General features: G+C 49.0%; 1 pseudogene; it reads right to left on the bottom strand.

Moving 5' to 3' along the window:
- Nucleotides 1-8363: 8363 nt before the first annotated feature.
- On the bottom strand, nt 8364-8939 carry LOC101957664 (MICOS complex subunit MIC26 pseudogene; annotated as a pseudogene).
- Between the last annotated feature and the right edge of the window lie 12097 nt (nt 8940-21036).

Genomic DNA, 21036 nt, shown 5'->3' with positions numbered 1-21036 from the left:
GGGCCATGGAACTAATGTTAGCAACAAGCCACTCACCTGCGGATGACTCCACGAGGGATTGAGATAAAGCCTTGCTTGTTTAGTTCAGGGGTCTCCATCAGCCCCTCTGATACATGGAGTGGATGCATTCCTGATACAGGACGGTCATTGTGACACCACTACATCCACCCCCCAGAGAGGATGAGGTTGGTGTTTGAGGGTTGGAGGCCACCAGTGTCCAGATGGAAGTGGAGCCATGACATGAGGTATAGGAGAGCACAGGGGAAGGACACTGACCGACCCCACACCAGCAGCACCGTAGTGCAGGGTGCACGTGGCAGAGAGGGTGGCTCACCACTGTGCTCTAAACCTGCTGGGGGCTCCTGCAGACCGCAGGCTTCTCCTGCGGTAATGGAAGCAGACAGCAGGTAATGCGTCTTCCCTTTTCCTTATTCCCTCATAGGCAGCAGCTTTATGAAATCTTGAAGCATTAAGCAAGGGAAAAAGTTGAGGAAACAGCTTTGATTCTGGCCTTGACACATTATCGAGCTGTTGCATGTACACCAGCAACTGCTTACCTCCAGTCAACCTGATGTGAGCCAGACGGGGCCCCATTTGTTTAAATCAGAAGGGACATAGGGGTTCTGATGAATTGAGCGACGGCATTCCTAACCGAGAGGGGAGGTCATGACACCACTCAGTGCTGTCCTGCAGGGAGGCTGGGGATGAGGATCGGGGGTTGAGAGGCGTGTGTGCAGATGGACGTGGAGTCCTGGTGGGATGAATGGAAAGTGACAGGGAAGGGTCCACGCATGATCGACTTTAACAAGTTGGAAGACAGGGATAAATGAGCACAGGAAGTCAAGTGTGCAGTTTGTCCCAGGAAACAGTGGATAGCAGGATGATGCTCTCTCCAATCATTCACTGGTCTCCACATGTTCTCCATGTTTTCTTTGCTTGAAAACTGAGCCCAGAGTTCCCTTATTTCTAGGGAGCCCTATATAGCTTTTCCAGGTGACCAGGAGGAGCTGTCCCACTTCTAAATGAATCACCAGGCTGGAGTCTATGCAGACGGTCCTCGTGGAGTTCTGGACAGGCACAGAGGAGGAGGGATCAGATGCCATTTGGTCTTAAACACTCTCAAAAAGTTCAACTGTCGGGTACCTAGGAGTCTTTGAAAAAGCCAGGAAACATAAAGCAGTCTCATGCTTGCCTTTGGGAATGTCATTAGAGATGCAGAGGTGGCGGCACCACCACCTCCCCAGATTCAGTTTGTCCTTCCTGGGGGCCAGTGCCACCCACTGCAGTCAGCAAACATTAGCTGCCCACCTGGAGGACAGTCCTCAAAACCTGAGCCCAATTAAAGAGGCTCTTTGGAGAGTAGGGGCAGTGCTAACCCATGTCAGCCTGCCACTGGTCACAGTAGCTCAGTGATTGTGGGTCTTTAAGCCCCATCCCCATATACACATTTTTTTTTTCTTATTAACTGGGGACATGTTTGTTTTGCATAGCCTCATGCAGAGCACCTTCGTGAGAAGTTGGGAGTCTCAAATTCAAGCTTCTGCTCTGCTTTTAACCCTCTGTTTGCTCTTTTGCAAACAGCCTCTCCTCTCAGTACCTTAACCCACGAAATGATTTTTGAACTGCTCCATGTTGGCTTCAAGTGCTGCAGTTTATGTTTTTCTTTTTGCCAGAAGGTGGTGCTATTGAGTCCTTCATGTTATGACAAGGAGCTCTGCCTTTGCTGCGAGTTCTGGGAGGCCCAGGCTGGCATCTCTGAATTGCTCTGGATGTGTGCTTTAGGATGGATGTCTCTTTGTAAATCCTGACTACTCTTCACCCCCGCCCCTTCCCAGCTCTGCCAACTCAGGATGCAGTTGGTCCAGCTCTCTTAGTCTCAGAACTGATAGGCACTGTTCTATCTCCAAGCTCAAGTTCACCGAGGGAGGGTGTAGCCCTGGGTCCTTTCCAGGCATGGGCATGACGGGGGTCTGAAGACTGGCACCGTGGACTGTGGTTGGTGGAGGCTATACCTGAGACTGGCCTGTCAGGGCCTTGGCAGGAACAGTGTGTGGCCTTGACCAGGCTCCTAAGACCATTCCCCCCACTCAGTCCAGACCCCCATGACTGAAGGCCCTCTTGCCTCCTGCCTTTGGACCTGCTCCTCACTATTTCCACTCTCAGGTCTCATCCTGCAACTGCAGCTGGAAGGATCAGACCTCACCTGTGGCCAAGGGTCCTCTCGTGCCTGGGTCTGGGTGGGGTTGAGCTGTCTCTTCCCTGGAGCCGGACGTGGTGTCCTGTCGTTAACAAGAAGAGGGGTCTGGATGGTGCAGCCACACTGTTGCTCATGACAACAATCAACGTCACGTTCTCCGAGACACGTGACATTGACAGAGATGGAGCTGTCTGCAGAGACGGAGGCGTGTGAACCAGTACGGTCACATCAGGAAGTGCTTCCCACGGGGGAGCAGCTCCCAGGATGCCTGTCTGTCTTGGCATCAGTCACTGGGACTCACTGCCCGCCCCCCCTTTCAGGTGCCATCCTTACTTCCAGGGGCCCCAGCCCTGTGGGTGCTCTCTCCCCCAAGCCCAGCCGAGGAACCTGCCGTGGCCAAACCAAGTTCCATTTCCATGCTCCCCACGGACAAGCTGTGGGCCTTTTGGGTTTCTGGATTTTGCTGTGGGCCATGTAGAAGCAAATGGCTTATGTCTTCAAAATAGCAGACAAGGCTCAGCAGAGAGGCCATAGCTCTGGAAATGCAGTGGCTCCCAGCTCTAGTCCTACCCGCATCCTCCATTTCTCTGTTAAATTCACCTTTCTTTATCTACAAAATGGATAATAGCTCCTACCTTAAGGGATTAGATGAGATAACTTTGGGTAAAAAGCTTAGGATTTTATTGAAAATTCACTCTGTTCTGAGTCCTGTGTTAAGAACCCTAAATAGCCATGTTGTTCAGTGAAAACATAATGTAGGCTACATATGTGACTTAAGTAATTTACTGTTATATTAGTTTTATATGCAACATGGATTACATAACGTGTGTTAACATCAACAATAGCAAAAATGTTCACATTAATAGAATGAAACTACTTTTAATAAATTACTTTTATTTAAAATGAACTTTTATTTGAAATTACTTTTATTTAACCCAATACACCTAGAACATTGTCGTTGCAACTTGTGGCACCAAGAAGTGCTCAAAAGCTAGGTATAGCTAATGGCTGGCATCTGGACCAAGGCTATCCTTTGCAATGTGTCCCCAAAGTTCATGTGCTGAAAACTTAGCCCCTTAAAGCAATAGTGTTGAGAGGTGGGAACCTTGAAAAGATAAACCAGTCATGAGGACTCTGCCTTCACAGTGGATCAATGTCATTATTGCAGAAGTGGATTATTTACGCAGGGTGTGAACTAACTCCTGAGGAAAGAATGGGTCTACCCACCTGCCAAGAATGCTTTCTTGCCCTCTGCCCTGGGAAGACACAGCAAGAAAGTCCTTGTAAGATGTGGGCCCCTTGACCTTGGCCTCCAGAACTGTAAGAAATAAAGCTTTACTCTTTATAAACTATCCAGTCTCAGGTATTTTATTACAATGGCACAAACATTAAGAAATACATATAACATATGCAGCATATATGCCGTACATGTATTATATATTTTCATGCAATTTTTCAAAGTTCTATAGTAGAATGCAAAACATTTATACACCAGAATATTGTGATAATACTTAATATTTCTGATCATTATGAGTCAAGACCTATGCTAAGTATTTATTTATATTAACTCACTGAATTTTTTATACACTCTCCAGAGATTTACAGTGAAGGGTCAGGGGATAATGAGATGGAAGAAGGAAAGCCAATCCCATGGGTGTGTTCTTGAGCAGGTTACATTGTGGGCAGCTGCGTTACTGCTGCCGCCTTGATCTTGTGGGGATGCTGCCTTGAAGCTGCTCACTAGGTAGGTGGAAACCTGTGTTTCTGTTTTCATTACCCCCTGTGCTCTGGTTTGCACCTGAAAGGCTGAGCAGACCCCAGCATGAAGCTCATAAGGTGAGGGGCCCTGGTAGACAGCAAGAGATGCCCAGTGTAGGAGGAGTAAGGTGCTGTAGCTAGCGGTTACATCAACGGCCAAGGCAAACTGGGGGTGAAGGGGGTGAGAAATGCAGATCCAAGAGTCTGACCCAGTTATCTTGCTGGCACCTGGTCCAAGAGGGCTGTGGCGCTGGGTTGCAGGCCGAGATCTGAGTCTGATATGGAAGACCTGGAAGAAAGGATCGCAGACTGCATCTCTCCTATGAGTATCCTGTGCAGCACAGAGATCCTTCAGGGCCTTCTACCTGTGCCCCATGAGGCAGCTGTTGATGCCAACCGCTCGGAGCTCATAGGTGGTTCAAAAAGCACCTGTTAGGTAAAATGACTCCCTCCGCCATTCCTTCTTCTCTCCATCCTTTCCTTGGAGAATCTAGAAGTCTATGGATGAGGTGGACCAAGAACGGACTGAACATAGCCCTCCGCATCAAGTTCTCCAGGCCAAGATGAGTTGAGCCGAGAGGAGGGGGAATGTGGACACCGAATAAATCATGACACCGTGTTTCCAAGTGAACCAGATGGGGTTTTAATGTCTAAAAGTGACAGGATGTCCCTGAGGGTTGGGAAAGGAGATTTAGCACAGCAATATTGAAGGCCGTGATGGGAGGGAATGAAGGTTTCATGTTTGTGCTTCAGCAGGTCAGGTCTGTGCCAACGTGGGCCACATGATGAAGATTTAGCTCTTCATCTCATGGGGCGACTGAGCTAGCAATCCTTATTTTTCTTGGCAGCAGACACCTTGCTTTAGGTGATATTAAGTCTGCATGTTACCTGCAATATGAAGGGTAAAGCATTTTTTATGATGGTGGCCTTCATGCACTCTGGAGCCAGACAGGTAGCCTACGTAAGGGAGGCAGATGTGGTTGGGAATGAAATCCAGACAGCTCATGTCCTTCTTGAAGCAGGTGGCCACTGTTTATCTCCAGAAACTGCAGGGTAAGGAGTTTGGGTTGTTGTTGGTGATCACCGAATGCCTGACCTGATTGCCAGATGGCGTTACGTCAGATGGCATTAATGCTCCCATTCTCTATCCTTTTAATACAGCTTTGCAGTGGCCCCCATGGTGGCCAGGAACATGTCCTTACTTCTTGTCCCTGAGTTCCTCTCATGCTTGTGACTTGTTTTGGCCAATGGCGTGTTAGCAGATGAGGCACAGAGGGAGACTGGGGTGCTCCTGATGAATGGCTTTGTCCCCTTACACCTTTGCCTTGGCCATGATGCTGTTCCTAGGTACATGGTGATATGCTTGAGCCAGCCTGACAGCTGACCCCGGGGGGAACAAGAAGTGCGTGGAGCAGAGATGAGCCACACCAGGCAAACCCATCTCAACCACCCGACCCTTGATTGCCTTGAAGTTCGTAAGAACATATGATCGTTTCTGTAGGACCCTGGGTTTCGGGGTGGCTGGTTATGCCATGACTTTGTGGCCTTAGAGAAAGCGAATTGACACCACGGCAGACATTGATAACATAGCTCTCTCTCCTACTGAGCCTGCACAGCCACTATTAGTCGGTGGCAGGGGCAGGCCAGGTAAACCCCAGGAGGAGCCAGGACCCTCTGGAGGCTGGCTGGGCCCAGGGGCATTCATGGCCCCGGTTCCTCTGCTTCCTTTGTTCTGTCTGCACTTGTCCTCAGGGAGTGGTGCCTTCTCCACAGCGAGCTCTTCAGCACTCACAGGGCGTCCGATTTAGTCTATTTGGCTCCTTTTCTTAGCATTTGTTCTGTGGGCTTTTTGCAACTTCAAAGAGCTTCTCACCCATATTCACTAATTAATTCATTACTCCTGTGAGTAAAACCTGCAGCGGTGAGAGGAGAATGTCATTAGCGAGAATACCAGAGGCTCATTATTTAAAAGAGGCCGCCCAGAGCCAGGTCCCTTCCACCAGAGCTGTTAACCCCTTCGCAGCTGACAGTGCCTCTGCAGCCAAGTGTGTACCAGGCAGTCGCCAAGCACCTACTGTGTGCCCAGTTACACTAGGAGCATCCAAGTATCAGAAGTTGCAACCCCTGGCTTCTGTGGCCTCTAGGCCTCTAGTCTGATGGGAACCCAGGCATTGAAGTCATATAGACTTGAGTTTGAATCATGGCAGTTTATAAACTATGTGATTTGGGGCTTAAGTAGTCCTCCAGCCTCAGTTTCCACATCTCTAGAATGGAATATTAATACCTCCTTAGGGGCTAAGTGGGGTAACCAACAGTGGCGGTCCAAGGCCTGGCACATGGTAAGCCCTCCAACAGCAGCTACTGCCCACCACCTAGACAGTGCCCTTGTGCCTCTCTCCTTTCCCGAGCTCAGCACAGCCACACAGGACACTGTGGCAGAAGAGAGACCTGGCAGAGGGTAGATGTTTGGGGGATACTTTTTTAGGAGGCCTGAGATGAAGAATAGGAGACAGAGGAGATGGGAGGTTTGGAGAGAGAGGAGGGAACCCAGGAGATGCAGTGCGAGCTCACAGGGGCAGAGGGAGGGCTTCCGTGATGGTGGAGGAGGATGGTGGCAGGCAGCCTGTCCTGTGCTGAGGAGAGACGGAGCAGACTACAGGCAGAAAACATGCATCCAATCACCCAAGAGTTACGGAGTACCTGGGGTGACAGTGAAAACAGCTAGCCCAGCCCGTGACCTTTGGGTCGCCTGTGCATTGTGGCTGGGGGCACGCTTTGCCTGGACTGTCCCCAGACAATGATTGAACACAGTGTGTGGGGGGGCTACTCCTTTTGGAGGCAGGTCTTCCCTTTGGGACAACCCATGGGCCTGGCCAAAGCTTCCTTAGAACAATGCTGCAGGCTCAGCCTTTCCCTGTCCTCCCTCCTTCCTTGCGGGCCTTCTGTTTGCGCAGCTCAAAGCTGCGTGACAGGTGCTCCCCGTACTGCCCATTTTGCATTGGACAGGTGTATCTCCACTGTGTATCTAACTCCATCTTGGCAATGGCTTCCTGGAAGATCCGAACCAACACCAACTAACACAGTGCCTACCAGGTGTCATGCAGATGTACTGGGGTCTAAGGGTGACCAAGACACATCCTAACATCATGCAGCTAGTAGTGACGGTGGTGGAGATGACAGAGAACAAGTGGGTCAACAGATAAATAAATAACAGGCTAGTTTTAGACAGCAAAACTTGCTACCAAAACACCAAAAGGAACCCTACCCGGGAGGCTACTCTAGCTTGGGAGATGTGAGAGGGCCTTTGAAATGGTGATGTTTGACCGAAGACCAGAAAGTTACGCATCAGCTATTTAAATAAAAGAATTGGGGTGTTTGGTGGTTAACTTGATGTGTCAACTTGACTGAGCCCAAATACAGGGTCCATTCTTGTTCTAGATATGTTTCTGTGAAGGTGTTTTGGATGGGATTGAGGTTTTGATAGATGGACGTGGAGGAAGGCGGGTTGCCCTCTGTGGTGTGAAGACCACACGCAGCCTCTGAAGGTCTGGGCAGAGCCAGGCTGGCCTCCCCAGCCACACAGAATCCCAGGCTTTGACTTGAGCTGTCACACTGGGTCTTTCTGTTTTCCCAGCCTTCTGGCCCTTGGTCTCTAACTGGGCACTGGATCTTCCTGGGTCTTTAGCTTGCCAATCCACCCTGTGGATTTGGGACTTCCAACTTCCATAGTCATAAGAAACAATTCCCTGAAGTACAAATCTCTTTTTATTCACACACATACTCTACTAGCTCCGTTTCTCTGGGAACCCTGACTGATATCAGGCTGAGGAGTGATGTAGGCGAGGGAGCAATAACGATGGAGGTGAAACGGGAGATTTCAGGTCGGCAAGAAGTCTGGTGTGGCCCGAGCTGAGCGTGAGAGGGGGATGTGGCCAGACAAGAGGTGGAAACAAGCCTGGAGACAGACATCTGAGTGCTGCTGGTGACCTTTGAGAGAACTGTTCGTGCAGCAGTGAGAGTGAAAGCCGAGTTCCATGGGGTCAAGATCCAAGTGGGCAGAAGTTGGAGCTGGAGGTGTAGACAACTCTTACACAATGAAGAAAACCCTAGGAGGTTGATTCTTTTTTAAATTTGGATTTTAATTATGTCCATCAATAGTGATGTGAGAACCAGGAGTTCTAAGGCTTGCACAGTATATCTAGGTGAAAGGATTTCAGCTTACTCAACTTGTAGTTCGGCATCACCCAAGATAATGTAAAGCCCTACTATAGATTTTCCTGCAGACGAAGGCCAGTTTACTATATTCAGTGCTGACTTCTCTGCCATCTTTCTGTAGCAATACTGATTTGCTGTCTGGAGTTTCCACTGTTCACCTACAACTGATTAGCATGGGCTAACACGGAGTTGTCTACTTACTTCCAGGTGAATTCTCCACATTTTCCTGTTCTCCTTCCACATATCTTCTACACTATGTATCCTTGTAAGCCCCAGTCACATAACTTCTCCCCAGCGACCTGGGAAAATGCAGTGGCTTGTTGTGGGTCACAGATAGAGACAGCAAATCTGGTGAATCCAGGGAGATACCCAAGCTTCTTTATTTTTGAACCTCTAGTGAAAAGGAGCCCAACAAGGCCAGCCAAATCAATAACACCAAGTCTTGGAACAAACCCAGGAGGTGCATTTTGGAGCTCTTCATGGCTGTCTAGCCCCCAGTGAATCAAGTTTTGCATCTTGGGCTTAGCTGGGGAGTATGTTTCCTGACACCAACTTGTATACGGCCTGCCGTGGTGGCGGACTGTGAGAAGCTTTCTTCAAGTTGACTCCTTGGCTCCTCCACAAATTCACCTTGACCCTCGGGAGCTGAGTGGAGTGAAAGCTCATCAGCTTTCATGGATTTTTTTGTGAGGCGTGTCCTTTTTTGGTGCTGCATAGATGCTGAAGGTGAGCAGGCCCAGGCCAGCCGCATGGCCCTCTGGATTACCTTGAACACGTCCCTGGCAGCGTGGCTCTGGCAGGGTCAGGAGGTTGATTTTTAAGGAAGAATCTTGCTCATGGGTATGGGCAGGCCAGTGAGAGAGCTTGGTATGGGAGAGAGAGGGAATGATTGGTTAGAGGGAGATCCAGACCTAGCGGAGGTTTAGGGCATTGCAGTGGGTTACACGGATCCCCCAAATAAGCCCACATCTGAATACCCAGACCCAGGAGTATGATGTGACTTGAAGTGGAAGAAAGTTCTTTGCAGATGTTATGAAGGTCTTGGGATGAGATCGTCTTGGATGCGTGGTAGACCCCCAAATCCAATGACAAGCATTCTCATAAGTTAGGAGAGAAGAGAGAGACATGTGGTAGCAACTTGGCCGGGCAGGGGAAGCTTAGACTGATATTCCCAAGGAAGCCAGGGACTGCTGGGAACCACCCGAGTCTCCAGGGGGAGTGGTCAGCAGGGCTGCAAAGAGGTCAAAGGGCTCCCGGCCTTTGGAACTCCAACAGAGCACATCCCTGTTGTCTTGCCTCTCGGGGAATGAGCGCTGCCCAGGGAGACCTTGTTTACTGTGAGCTCAGTTTCCTCTTTGATTGTTTTTGAGCCCTCTTCATGTTTCCCTCATAGAAAGCCCCGTGGTGCAGACGACGTGGCCCTGCAGACAGACTGACAGGCTTTGAAACACAGCTTCTGGTCCCCTGCACTGTGCTGCTCCCTGATCCAAATAACAGTTTGGAACAGTTTGGTGAGTCCCAGGTCCTCAAGGAGACCTGAGCTTCTGATTTACGTGGGACACAGCCCAGCCGCTGGGACCTGGCGTGTGTTTGACAAAGGTCCTTTCGCTTACCTCTGTGGATCGTATCTGTCTTTGCACCCCGTAAGTGTCCCTCGACAGGAAAATTCACAAAGATTGGCTGAGTGTGTTGGCTGAGACTTTGATTTGTCGTGGAAGAATCCGTCTCGTAGCTGCTGTAGGTCAGACGTTCATCACGGCACTAAATGACTTATTTACTTAATTCTCATGGAAGTTCCAAGACTTAGGCATTATTATCTTCATTTTACAGGTGAGAAGAAAGAAAGAGTGAAGCCACACTGACACCCACCTTGGATCCCTGTGCTCTGTACCAGCCCAGGGAAGAGAGGTCCTGGGTACGGAGAGTTGGGCTTTGGGCCTCCTGCAGCCTCCACCCTCCTGCTCCAGCCCAGAGCCCAGCCGGGTCCTGGCTCCCTTCCTTTCCCATCCGGCGTTTGTCTGGGGTTTCCTTTCCCCGCAGTGGGTGTAGGGTTAAAGCACACGGCTGACACCTGGTCCCCTCACGGATCTTCGCGCATAACATTTAATCGCTGGTAATGACTGCGACCCCCGCGGCAGTCATCTGGTGAACTTCAAGTTGGCATTTCAATTAGCCGAGCGGATCGTGGGGCCTGGGCATTTCCTATATTTGTGTGGAAGCGGAGCCTACAAGCAGCCAGCCAGGGGAGTTATCACTCTCCGCTTCTTGGGGGGAATAAATAACCTCATTACAGCTTCTTTAGCTCTGGTGGAGAGAAGGGGAGAAACTTGCATCTTCCAGGTAGTCATCTATATGGGGGACCTCAGGGCCACACCAGGGGAACAAGCAGGGGGGCCCTCTTCCCTCCCCTGTCCCTCTCGTACCCCTCCCCTCCACCTGCCCCTCTCCGTCCCTCGCTCCCCCTCCTCTCCCCTTCTCATCCATTCCTCATTTCTCTCTTTCCTTTATTAAAGCCTTTGGTAGAATAATGGAACTTAATGTCCCCAGGCCTCAGGAGCCCATGGGTGCAGGTAGGGTCGGGTTCACAGTTGAAGATGGGGCCTTGCAGCTTACACAGCACACACACACACACACACACACACACACACACACACACACACGCACCCCAAGTTCTCTTTCAGGCCCTTGTGTCCCTGTGAGGTGGAGCCCTTTTCTTCCCCCAGTGTCCCTGGGAGTCCCAGGGTCTCACAGGTCCCTGTGAGCCAGTTCTGCTGCGGTGTCGGCCACGTCCTGCCTACTCGGAGGGGTGACCTCCATGGACTCCATTTCTCGCTGGCTCCCTTGAGCACCTCACTGTGGTCAGTACTGCTGGCCTCCTTGGTGGGAGGGGGGACCCCAGGAGCACCCCGTGCCCTGGGCCTGCTCAGCTCAGTCACCCTGGGCAGGAACTCTCAGTTGTCAAAGCACCTCGTCATGGACAGTTGGATGTGGTCCCCTAGTGCATGGTGGATTAGACCCCTCCTGTCCTCCAGGTACCCCTCTTTTCTCTCCTCTGCACATCTCTGTCTCTCACTGTCTCTCTTCCCTGCTCCCTGCCATATTCCAAAATATGCCCAATAACCCAGACTCCACATGACACTGAGCTCAGGCAGACGACCAGGCTCTACGGGGCTCAGCCAGGGCACACTGCCACTTCAAAGACCATCGCTAAAAATAGGGACTTATTTTTAATTTTTATGTCCCGACTCCATACTCCCTATTCTCAATAAGGGTCCCCAAACATGCATTTGCCTGCTTATTGGATCTCAGCTGCTCTGCCTGGTGCCCACCATGATGGTCTGCAGGAGCCCGCACACTGGTGTTCACTTCTCCAGCTTCCTATTTGGCTTCTTCCTGCAACTTCCTCTGCACAATCAGGTGAAAAGGGAATAGGGCATTTGGGCAGAGAGACCTGGGCTTTGACTCAGCTTCACTGTCTGCAAGTTACCTGGACTTTTGCAGGTTGCTGAGACTCTGGGAACCTTGACCTTCTCCTGAAAGAAGAGTAAAGGAAACGAAGACTCTAGAGTCCTTGGCTGCATGAGGGGTCCGAGGCCTGCCAGCAGTGGTCCTCAGCACACCTCTGTGAGGTCTCATTCAGTGTCCACCATATTCAAAGGCTGGGTCTGCAGCAGTAGTCAGGGAGAGGCTGGGAGGTTGCTGGAGAGTCTTAGGAGCGGTGCCCACAACCACGCTAAGACCTCTGTTCCCAGACAGCACAGAAAGATGCAGCATCAGTGGGAGGACAGGTGTGGACGAAGGGAGGGAACATGGAGGATAGCCACTGAGGGCCTCAAGGTGCCTGCCATCATTCCAAGTTACCAACCCAGAGCTCGGGGGCAAAGCCCAATATGGACCAGATGGAAAGAGATGGGTCTGGCCTGCAAACCAGAAGGCTGACCAAGGAAGCTGTTGAGAATCTCAAGCAAGTCTAGTGGACGGTGGGCCAAGACCTGAAGAGGGTGGACACAGACCACAGAGGAAGATGAAGGAAGAGGGAATGGTGGGTTGGTGGGCAGCACCAGGTGGGCTGGGGCCTCGTGGGCTGGACCCGTGGAGGCCCGGTCTTGGCCCTGGCACGGTGAGCTCACCTCTAACGACTGATTGGAAGGCATCCCGTTTTCTTTGACCTTCCTTGTGAGTCACATTTCCCTTCCTCAACAAATCGTGGGCAGTTCCCATAGTTTTTACAGTAAGAATTAGAAAATAAATAAAGATCCCCTTTAATTTGAGATCAAAAAGCTCCGGTCAATAAAAAGTCACACAAGTCTGATGGAGTCTGGAGTAATAATATGACTCTGGTACAGTCCAGCGTAGTCACTCACTCTCTGTCTTCTTATTAAAGTTCCCCTCCGCACTTCAGGATAGCTTGTCCCCAGGAGACTGAGGCTGGTCACCAGGAGACTTCGCCTCCTTTTTATTTCCTCCCTGGGGACTAGCTCCTGTTCTTGGTCCCTCCATATTCGGCCAGGAGGGAGAGGGCGAGTGGAGGAAGAGCTCCTAACATGGTATTCTCCCGTGACCTCTGCAGCGTGGCTGGCTCTTTCTCTCATGAGGAGCTTTTCTGAGTTCCTTATGGAGCTCGACACAGATGTGGTCTTCTCAGAACACAATATATTGTCATGAAATTTAAAAAAATCAGCCCCTTTACTCTTCAGCTTTAGTCCTTATGGACAGTAGAAAGTGTTGGTCAGAGAACACCCAAGAACACAGTGGAGGCTACTCTGTCTACGTGTCCTGTGGAGACGATCTGGTACTCGCTGCTAAGATGTGACAGTACTTGTCAATTACTGTCCCCCTCCCCCAACTTTTGGTGATTTTGTTGAAAATCCAAAATAACATGAAACAGCACATTTTACTTCTTGTCCCCATGGGCTCTCCCCATCTGGACCTACTTCGTCCATGAAGGTCTCTGGTCATCCCAGTCTACACTGATCCTTTCATTATACGCACACTTTGCAACCTCCTGATTGGTTGCCCAATACCGTGGGTTGTTTCTTGCCTTCAATATGAGACTTGGCCCAACACGGGCACTCAGGAAATACTTTTATAATTGACTTAACACTTGGTCTCTAGTAATTCCCTGTAGGCTTCTGGCTTCCCACTGAGCTTGGAAGTTTCTCTGGGAGCCTGTATCTTCAGAAATCACCATGACTGGTCTGGGGACGTAGTTCAGTGGCAGAGGGCACACCTAGAAATCACCAGGACCCTCAGTTGGAGCTGGCCCTCATGTGCTACCCAACAACGAGGTCTTAAAGGATTGATGAGTTTATTCATTCAATCAGCAAACGCTTACTGAGGTCCTACTCTGTTCTAGGTGGTTGGCCAGGCATGCTGATACAGCAGATAAGCAAAACAACAACAAAACAAAACCTGGCTTCTGCTTTCCTTTTGTCCTTGGCCTTGTGAAGATATGCCAAACAGAATTCTTTCCATCAGTTTAAATGCTTTTTTCAAAATATAACGATAAATACCTGAATGCCTAAGATTGGCTTAAACCAGAAAGTTGTTATTATTTCATATAACAATAGGTAGGATGATGATCTTAGGATTTTGATGATAGCTTCTCCTCAGAGTTACAAGATCACAGCATCAGCTCCAGGCATCACATTTTCACCTTCCCGTATTCACAGGTAGAAAATAAGCAGTCCATGCCTTACTTATTTTTAAGAGTGAGAAAAATGGGTACAGGATCTCTCTAGTAATTCTTTAGTAATATTGACGGGGGCTATGTCACGTGTTCATATATGTTCATGCCTAAACCAAACACTGGCAAGGAGAATAGAGTTAATGTGATTCACTTACATGTGTCATTTGGGGACTGGGGAGCAACCATGAATCAGACAGCCCCCAATTCCTGAAGCAAAACGGAGATTTCCTCCTCCAGAAAGACCTTGTGGGTGATAGCGGGGGAAACCCTGTCCGCATGTCTCTGATATCATCAAAACCGTTTCACATAAGTCGCCCATTGATTCCCACCCGAGCAGGTTCTGCCATTTCCATTCTTTAGGAAATGAGTTCAAAGAGTCAACCCTGGGTGCAGATGAAATTTAAGTTGACTAGGGCAAGATTCTCTCTCCTCTTTAACCCTAATTTTTGAAGTGCCAGCGTTCTCAACACTCACTAGCCATTGACTTTTAATGGGAAGGAATGAATGGCTTTAAGACTCAGCAGACCTGGGTTCAAATCCCTGCTCGGGCACTTACTAACTGTGACCTTGGGAACCTCCTAAACCTCTCTGGCTGCCAGTTTTCTCATCTATAAAACACAAATGGTAAGTCCTGCTTCAAACAGCTGTCAGAGGACAGGAGGGCGGATGTGGACCGGGCTGACACAGTGAAGCTCAGGAAAGGTAGGCATCAGATATAAAATATAACGATAAATACCTGAATGCCTAATCCCAAATCCCGTGGGTCAGGGCTGGCTGGGCCTGCAGTCTGCTGTTCTTGCTTCCTTTTTTTCTTCTCTTCCCCCATTCTTTCCTGGCACGGTGCTCCTTCTCCACCTATTTACTGATGACTGTCTTTAGTTATTAATTTTAAGCACAAACACCTCCCTTCCACGGTCAGCCTTGTGATTTGGGCTGGGATTCTGCAGCCCACCTTCCAGGCTGGGGAAGGAGGAGACTCTGGCTCCTCGCGCGGCTTCCTGGGGCTTCCCGGGGACTTGGCTCGCTCCCCTGCTCCGGGTGCAGCAGCTCCCCCTGGCGGCCGCAGTAGAATGCGGCTTGCAGTCTCCAGCGCTTCCAGCGCCGGTGCCGTGGCATGGCACCAGGAGGACTTGGGGTCTGGGTCCCCAGCTCCAGAGCTCTTCTCTGGGCTCAGAGACACCCGCATGCTCCTAGCTGTGAACCCTCTGCAGAGGTCTGAGTCTCAGCTTCACCTGAGTTGTGATCATTTCAACCTTTGTCCTATGTGGTTACTTGGAATCCTCTTTAAAAAAATTTTAAAGTTATCAATTTGACTTAAGAACTATTTTGCACTTTCTTTTTTTTTAGACTTGATAGATTGGCTGTGTTTATTTCATCATAAGACCACATACGAGTTACAGTAAAGTTTTGTAGTTGTTTTTGTTTAAACGGCAAGTGTGCGGGGCCCCGACATCTGCAGGCGCCTCCCATGGAGCAGGCACTGTTCAGGCCCCAGGGAGAAAGCAGCAATGAAGCAGGAGACGCGCACCTCATGGAGCTTGTATTCCGTCAGGTGAAACCGAAGAGAAGCACAAACGTGAAGAAAACATGGTCTGTCAGTGGCATGTGCCACAGTGGCAAGAGCCACATTGAAGAACTTTAGGGGAAGGCATGGGGACATTGGCTGGGGTTTGCCTTTTAAGCTGCAAAGTTTACACAGTACAATTCATCATACGTGAACACACACACACACACACACACACACACACACACACTTCATGGCTCAAAACAGCAGAATTTTTTTTTGTTTCATTCATAACACAGATTTCTTGGGCATCTTGGGGTTTTGTAAAACCAAAGAAAGTATAGAATTAGTAGGGCTCTAAATGAAGGTCATACTGGAAAAAAAGTAGGGTTATAGATGGGTGGCTGATGAGAGAGGAGGGAGGGAGAGAGAGAGAGAGAGAGAGAGAGAGAGAGAGAGAGAGGGAGAGAGAGAGATTTTCCTCTGAACTGGCAGCATATTAGTGGAACTCGGCCATCTTCCTTAAGACAGATTCTGAGATTCATTTTCAACCACAAATATGATGGCCCAGAACAGGAATCCATCTTTCAAATAAAAATGCTTAGAATTTTCTTCCTCATTTCACAATTCTCAAAGGAACCCAACCAAATTCGTCTGCACATATTCATTCACTTTCCCCAGCACTAAGGAGGCTTCTTGGACTGGAGAATCCCACTGCTGGGGTTTTCATCAGGACAATTTGCTTGGAGAAGCAGCCTTTTGCTTTCCGGTCTCATGGATCAGAGTTCTGCAGGAATACCTGAGCATGGGCACAGGGACAGAAGGGCATGGGCACGGGGACAGAAGGGCATGGGCATGGGTCATAATTACTCCATGAGCCTGGGGAGGGGGAACGGCACTTGCATCTCAATGACCAGCCCGATTGCTTGCTTGCTGACAGGTTTTGTAGCAACTTTTTTTTTTTTTCAAATCATACTTTTTCTCAAACCTAGAAAAATCTGGATTCAAACGGAGACTTCTCTTTACCTTGCAGAACGATCTCTTGTGTCGAGATTGAAACTCTAAGTGATGAAACTGGAAGTGAAATTGCTGGTGGGGTCGCCAGTGCCTCGGGATGGGTGTCCTTGCGGCAGGTTCACAGAGGACATTCGCTCCTGTCCTGGTGGAGGAGAAGCCACGGGGTTTTCCTCTTTGACTTTCTGAAAATATCCTTGGGCTGCAAAAAAAAAATGCTTTGATTATTACCGAGGAGAAGAAATGGCTCTGTCTTTTCTTTCCTAGTTACAGTTCCTTAGGCACCAATTCAGATTTAAAGTTTATTTTATTACTGTTGTGGAGGGACCAATTAGTGTCTAAGTCATTCCCACAGCTGGCATGCCCAGATGTCAGGTAAGGTGCTGGGGCAGGCAGCGGCCGCAGGATATAGAATGCTGTTGAGTGCTTGGTTTGTGCCTGGAACTGTGCTAGGGGCTTTATGTGCCTTTATCTCATTTAACCCACACCACCACTCTATGAAATGGATAATAATATATTATTCTCTTGACCATACTTGAGAGGGCCTGAGGACTTAGAGATAAGGTTTTACTCGGTTGTGCTACTGTAACAAAATGCCGAAGGCTGGGTAGTTTATAAGAAACAGAAATTTATGTCTCAAAGGTCTGAAGGCTGAGAAGTCCAAGATCAAGGAAGGTACCAGCAGACTTGAGGTCTGATGAAGGCCCACTTCTTGGTCCATAGATGGTGTCTTGTCACTGTGTCCTCACACAGTAAAGGAGCAAAGCCGATTTCTAGGGCCTCTTTTTCAGGACCCTAATCCCATTCAGGTAGGCTCTGCCATTATAATCTAATCACCTCTCCAAAGTGCCAACTCCCAGTGCCATCAGCTGGGGGTGGTTAGGATTTCAACCAACTAATGCCAAAGGATGCAAACAAACCTTCAGATCAGAGCAGGTGTTAACCATGTTAGGGGAGGCAGTTAGCAAGGGTTAGAAGTGGGACTCCAACCCAGGTCCCGTTGGCAAAGATTTACAAGGGATCTCTACATGAGGGTTGAGACAAAACCACTTCATATCCATTTTACTCAATATTGAAGGAGGACTAGAGTGAGAAAAAGGGTATCTTTGCTTTGTATTTGTGAGACTAACCAGATAAAATCCAATCTAAACTTACTACTGAGTAGCCCTATTAGGGCAGGTATTCTCCTAAGTGGTTTTTAAATATCGGATCTTTTTTCATTTTCTCAGTACTTTGCAGGCTAGAGCTTAACATCCCCATTTTACAGGTAGGGTCACTGAAGTTAATCTTGCATAAATCCTGCACTATCTGCTTAACTCCAGTCTTCTTGAAACCAAGTCCAAGGTTTTAAAGGCAAATCTCTTCTATGAGATCATTAGGCTACTGCTCTGGCAATCTATTGCTGGGAATGAATTTGCTTCAAAATTAAATGGCATAAAATAAAAACTGTATACTGTGCTCACCCATTTTTTTGCTAGGAGCACATAGCAAGGATAGCTCCCTGATGCACGGGGGGAACTCGGATGGAACAGCACCCGCTTCTGGTGATGTTGGATTGGTCCACTGAAGGTGACCACACGGGGCTGGGTTGTCAGATCTTCTCCATATCAGTTCTTTGGGGACTGGAATGTTCGTCTTTACTCTCAGGCCTGGTCTTGGGTTGATGAGGCTGTGCAATTGCAAACGTCCAGGCAATCTCTCTCTCCACATGATCTGTGCACATGGACAGGTTGAGTTCACTTACACCATGGTGATCTCAGGGCAGAAGTATTCTTACGTGGATGCTGGCTCACAGAACTGGGATTCTCAGTCTTGGTACTTTTGACTTATTGGGTTGGACCTTTCTTTATTTGGAATGAGGTATCCTGTTGAATGTAGGATGTTTGGTAGCATCCCTGGACTCTACCCACACCAAAGTATCTCCAACACTGTGAAATAGCACACCAGGACAAATCCTCCCCCTTCCCACAGAGAGTGCAGGGTGAGAATTCCAAGAAGTTCTTAAGAAGATCTGCAGCTTCTGCAAGAACTCAGAAAGTCTCCAAGCCCCGCTTAATTTCAAGGAGGAAGAAAAGCGGACTTCACATTTTGATGGAGGAAGTAGCAAAAGAGTTTGCCACCATCATTTTTTTTTTAATTGTGATAAATGTATATAGTGAAAATTAAACCATTTCTAAGGGTACAGTTTGGTGGATTTAAGTACATTACGCTGTTGCATCAGCTCTCTCAGGAACTCTTCTGATTTCCCCCAGTGAAACTCTCTACTCATTAAACGATAACTCCTCCTTCCCCGCATCTCAACCCCTGGCAGCTATCACTCCATTTTCTGTCTTTGTGAATTTGACTCTTTAGAGCTCTCACCTACGTGGAATCAAATAGTATTCATCCTTTTGCAACTGAGTTCCTTCACCCAGCTTAATGTTTTAAGGTTCACCCACACTGCAGCGTGTGCCAGAGTTTCATTTTGAGGTAGAAGAGTGTTGCAGACATCTTTGATCTACCACAGCTATCCAATTTCAAACTTTGATTGGCCTATAGTGGACAGACAATAATTCTAGTTTGATTTAGAAATGTCTCTTGGAAATGTCTGTCCCAGCTTAAAGTTTAGGTTTGTGCTGAATCAGTCATTTAATTGCAGTTCAAGCAGACCTAATGAATGGTACTTGGACTTTGGTTTAGCTATCGTGTGATATAAATATACAATTGGATGTCTCCAGACATAGGGCTTTGTGGTCCTGGAGGAAAATGGGGAACCCACATTTGAAATAATATGATTCCTGGGTTTGCTCTTTAATAAAAGCAGGGGAATGCTGTGGTCTGGATGTCTGGGTTCCCCTCCCATTTCATAGGTTGAAATCGAACACTGTTTTCGTCTGCTTTTGCATTGAGGTGACTAAAATCTCCAACAGGAACAACTTAGAGGAGGAAAAGTTTATCTGGGGCTTGCCGTCTCAGGGGTCTCAGTCACAGAGGGCCGTGGCTCTGGGACGAAGATGAGATGCAAATCGCAGGGAAGGGGCCCGGGGAAGAAGGCTGCTCCGCTGGTGGCAGGGGCAGGAAGCAGAGAGAGAAAGAGGGTGAAAGGCCCCGGGGAAGGCCAACTGTTCAGGGCACAGCCCCAGGGACCCGCCTCCTCCAGGCACACCCCAGCTGCCCACAGTTACCGGCCAGTCATTCAGAGTAGGATGGACTGATCAGGTCACGGCCCTCACACTCCAACTGCGTCACCTCTGAGAACTCCTAGGGTAACGGAGGCTTTTGGGGGGACCCCTGACGTCCAAACCATAACGAATCCCCAAGGTCCTGACATTAAGAGGTGGCGCCTTTGGGATGGGACTAGGTTTGGAGGGTGGAACCTTCATGAATGGGGCTCTTCATGAGAGAGGCCTGAAGATGCTCACTCCTCTCTTGCCTTCCACTCAGTGAGGACAAACAGAGGCGCCCCCCACCCCCATGAGGGAGGGCCTCTGCAGATACTGAACTTGTCAGGCTTGATCTTGGGTTCCCAGCGTCCAGAATCTGAGCCACAAGTTTTGACTTATAAGTTACCAATCTCAGATATGGTGTTGTAGAAGTCCAAGTAGATAAGACGGGGGGCCCAGGAGGGAAGACAGAGTGACCAGACCCTGGAGGAAGCTAAAGGCCCCGAGCAGCCTGAGGTCAGTGTGGAGATGATCTGGTCTCAAGGACTTGCTCTACCAATCATAATAGTGATTAGTTTACATTTAGTTCCTTTTAGCATTTTAGAACTCACCCCTTATTTGATCTAGATGCTAACCAGAGCACTGTAGGTTAGAATGGGCCATGCTCTTTCTAGTTTACAGGAACCAGTCACACATGGACACAGGGACATGCCTCAGTAGATGGAAATCGTGAGTGGCTAAGCAAGACCAGAGCCCAGCCGTCTCAACCTGCAACCTTCCTCACCTCACCCAGCTACACTTGGCTTTGCAGGACCGGCTGCTGGAACCCTGGGCGTGGTCTCCTAGGTGGCTCAGAGAGCTTAGACTTGCACTTCTGTCCAGGGCCCGCGCTGTGCCAGGCTTTATCACATTGAACAGGGCGGGAGAGGACAGTGAAATGAACCGTCCTTTTAGAGTGGTACTGAGAACCAAAACCTCATAACCTTCCCAGCTATTTTTACTTTATTTTGACACAGGCTCTCACTAAGTTACCAGGCTGGCCTTCAACTTGCAACCCTCCTCCTTCATCCTCCAGAGTAGCTTAGATTACGGGGTACACACCATTGTGCTTGGCTTATCACACACTATTCTGAGCACTTTGTAGGTGTGAAGACTTAAAAATTTCTAAAGAATCCTCCAAAGGTAATTTTATAGCTAGTGGCATTAGGATTTTCTAGGTCAAGAGATGAGTCCATCTTAGAGTAGTAAAGCTCTTAGTGGGATGGGGCCCTACGTGTCAGCATCATGACAATGTTCAAGCAGCGGAGCCCTGTCCCTTTCCTGCTATGCCCGGCGTCTGTCTTATTCTGCTTCTTTGAAAGTCAGGCCTCTCTCCTTGGCTTCTCTCCCCAGGCTGCCTAATAACGTCTGGGAGCTTGGGAACAGCTTTCTCTAATATTTTAACCAGACCCACCAAAGTCACCAAGCAATCACAGCGGGTGTCTTTGCAGAGGGCGAGCGAGGCTGGCGACTTGGG

Source organism: Ictidomys tridecemlineatus, chromosome 7, assembly GCF_052094955.1.
Source record: "Ictidomys tridecemlineatus isolate mIctTri1 chromosome 7, mIctTri1.hap1, whole genome shotgun sequence".
Classification (NCBI taxonomy): Eukaryota; Metazoa; Chordata; class Mammalia; order Rodentia; family Sciuridae; genus Ictidomys; species Ictidomys tridecemlineatus.
Note: the sequence above shows the minus strand (reverse complement) of the source record. Positions and strands in the feature narration are given on the sequence as shown.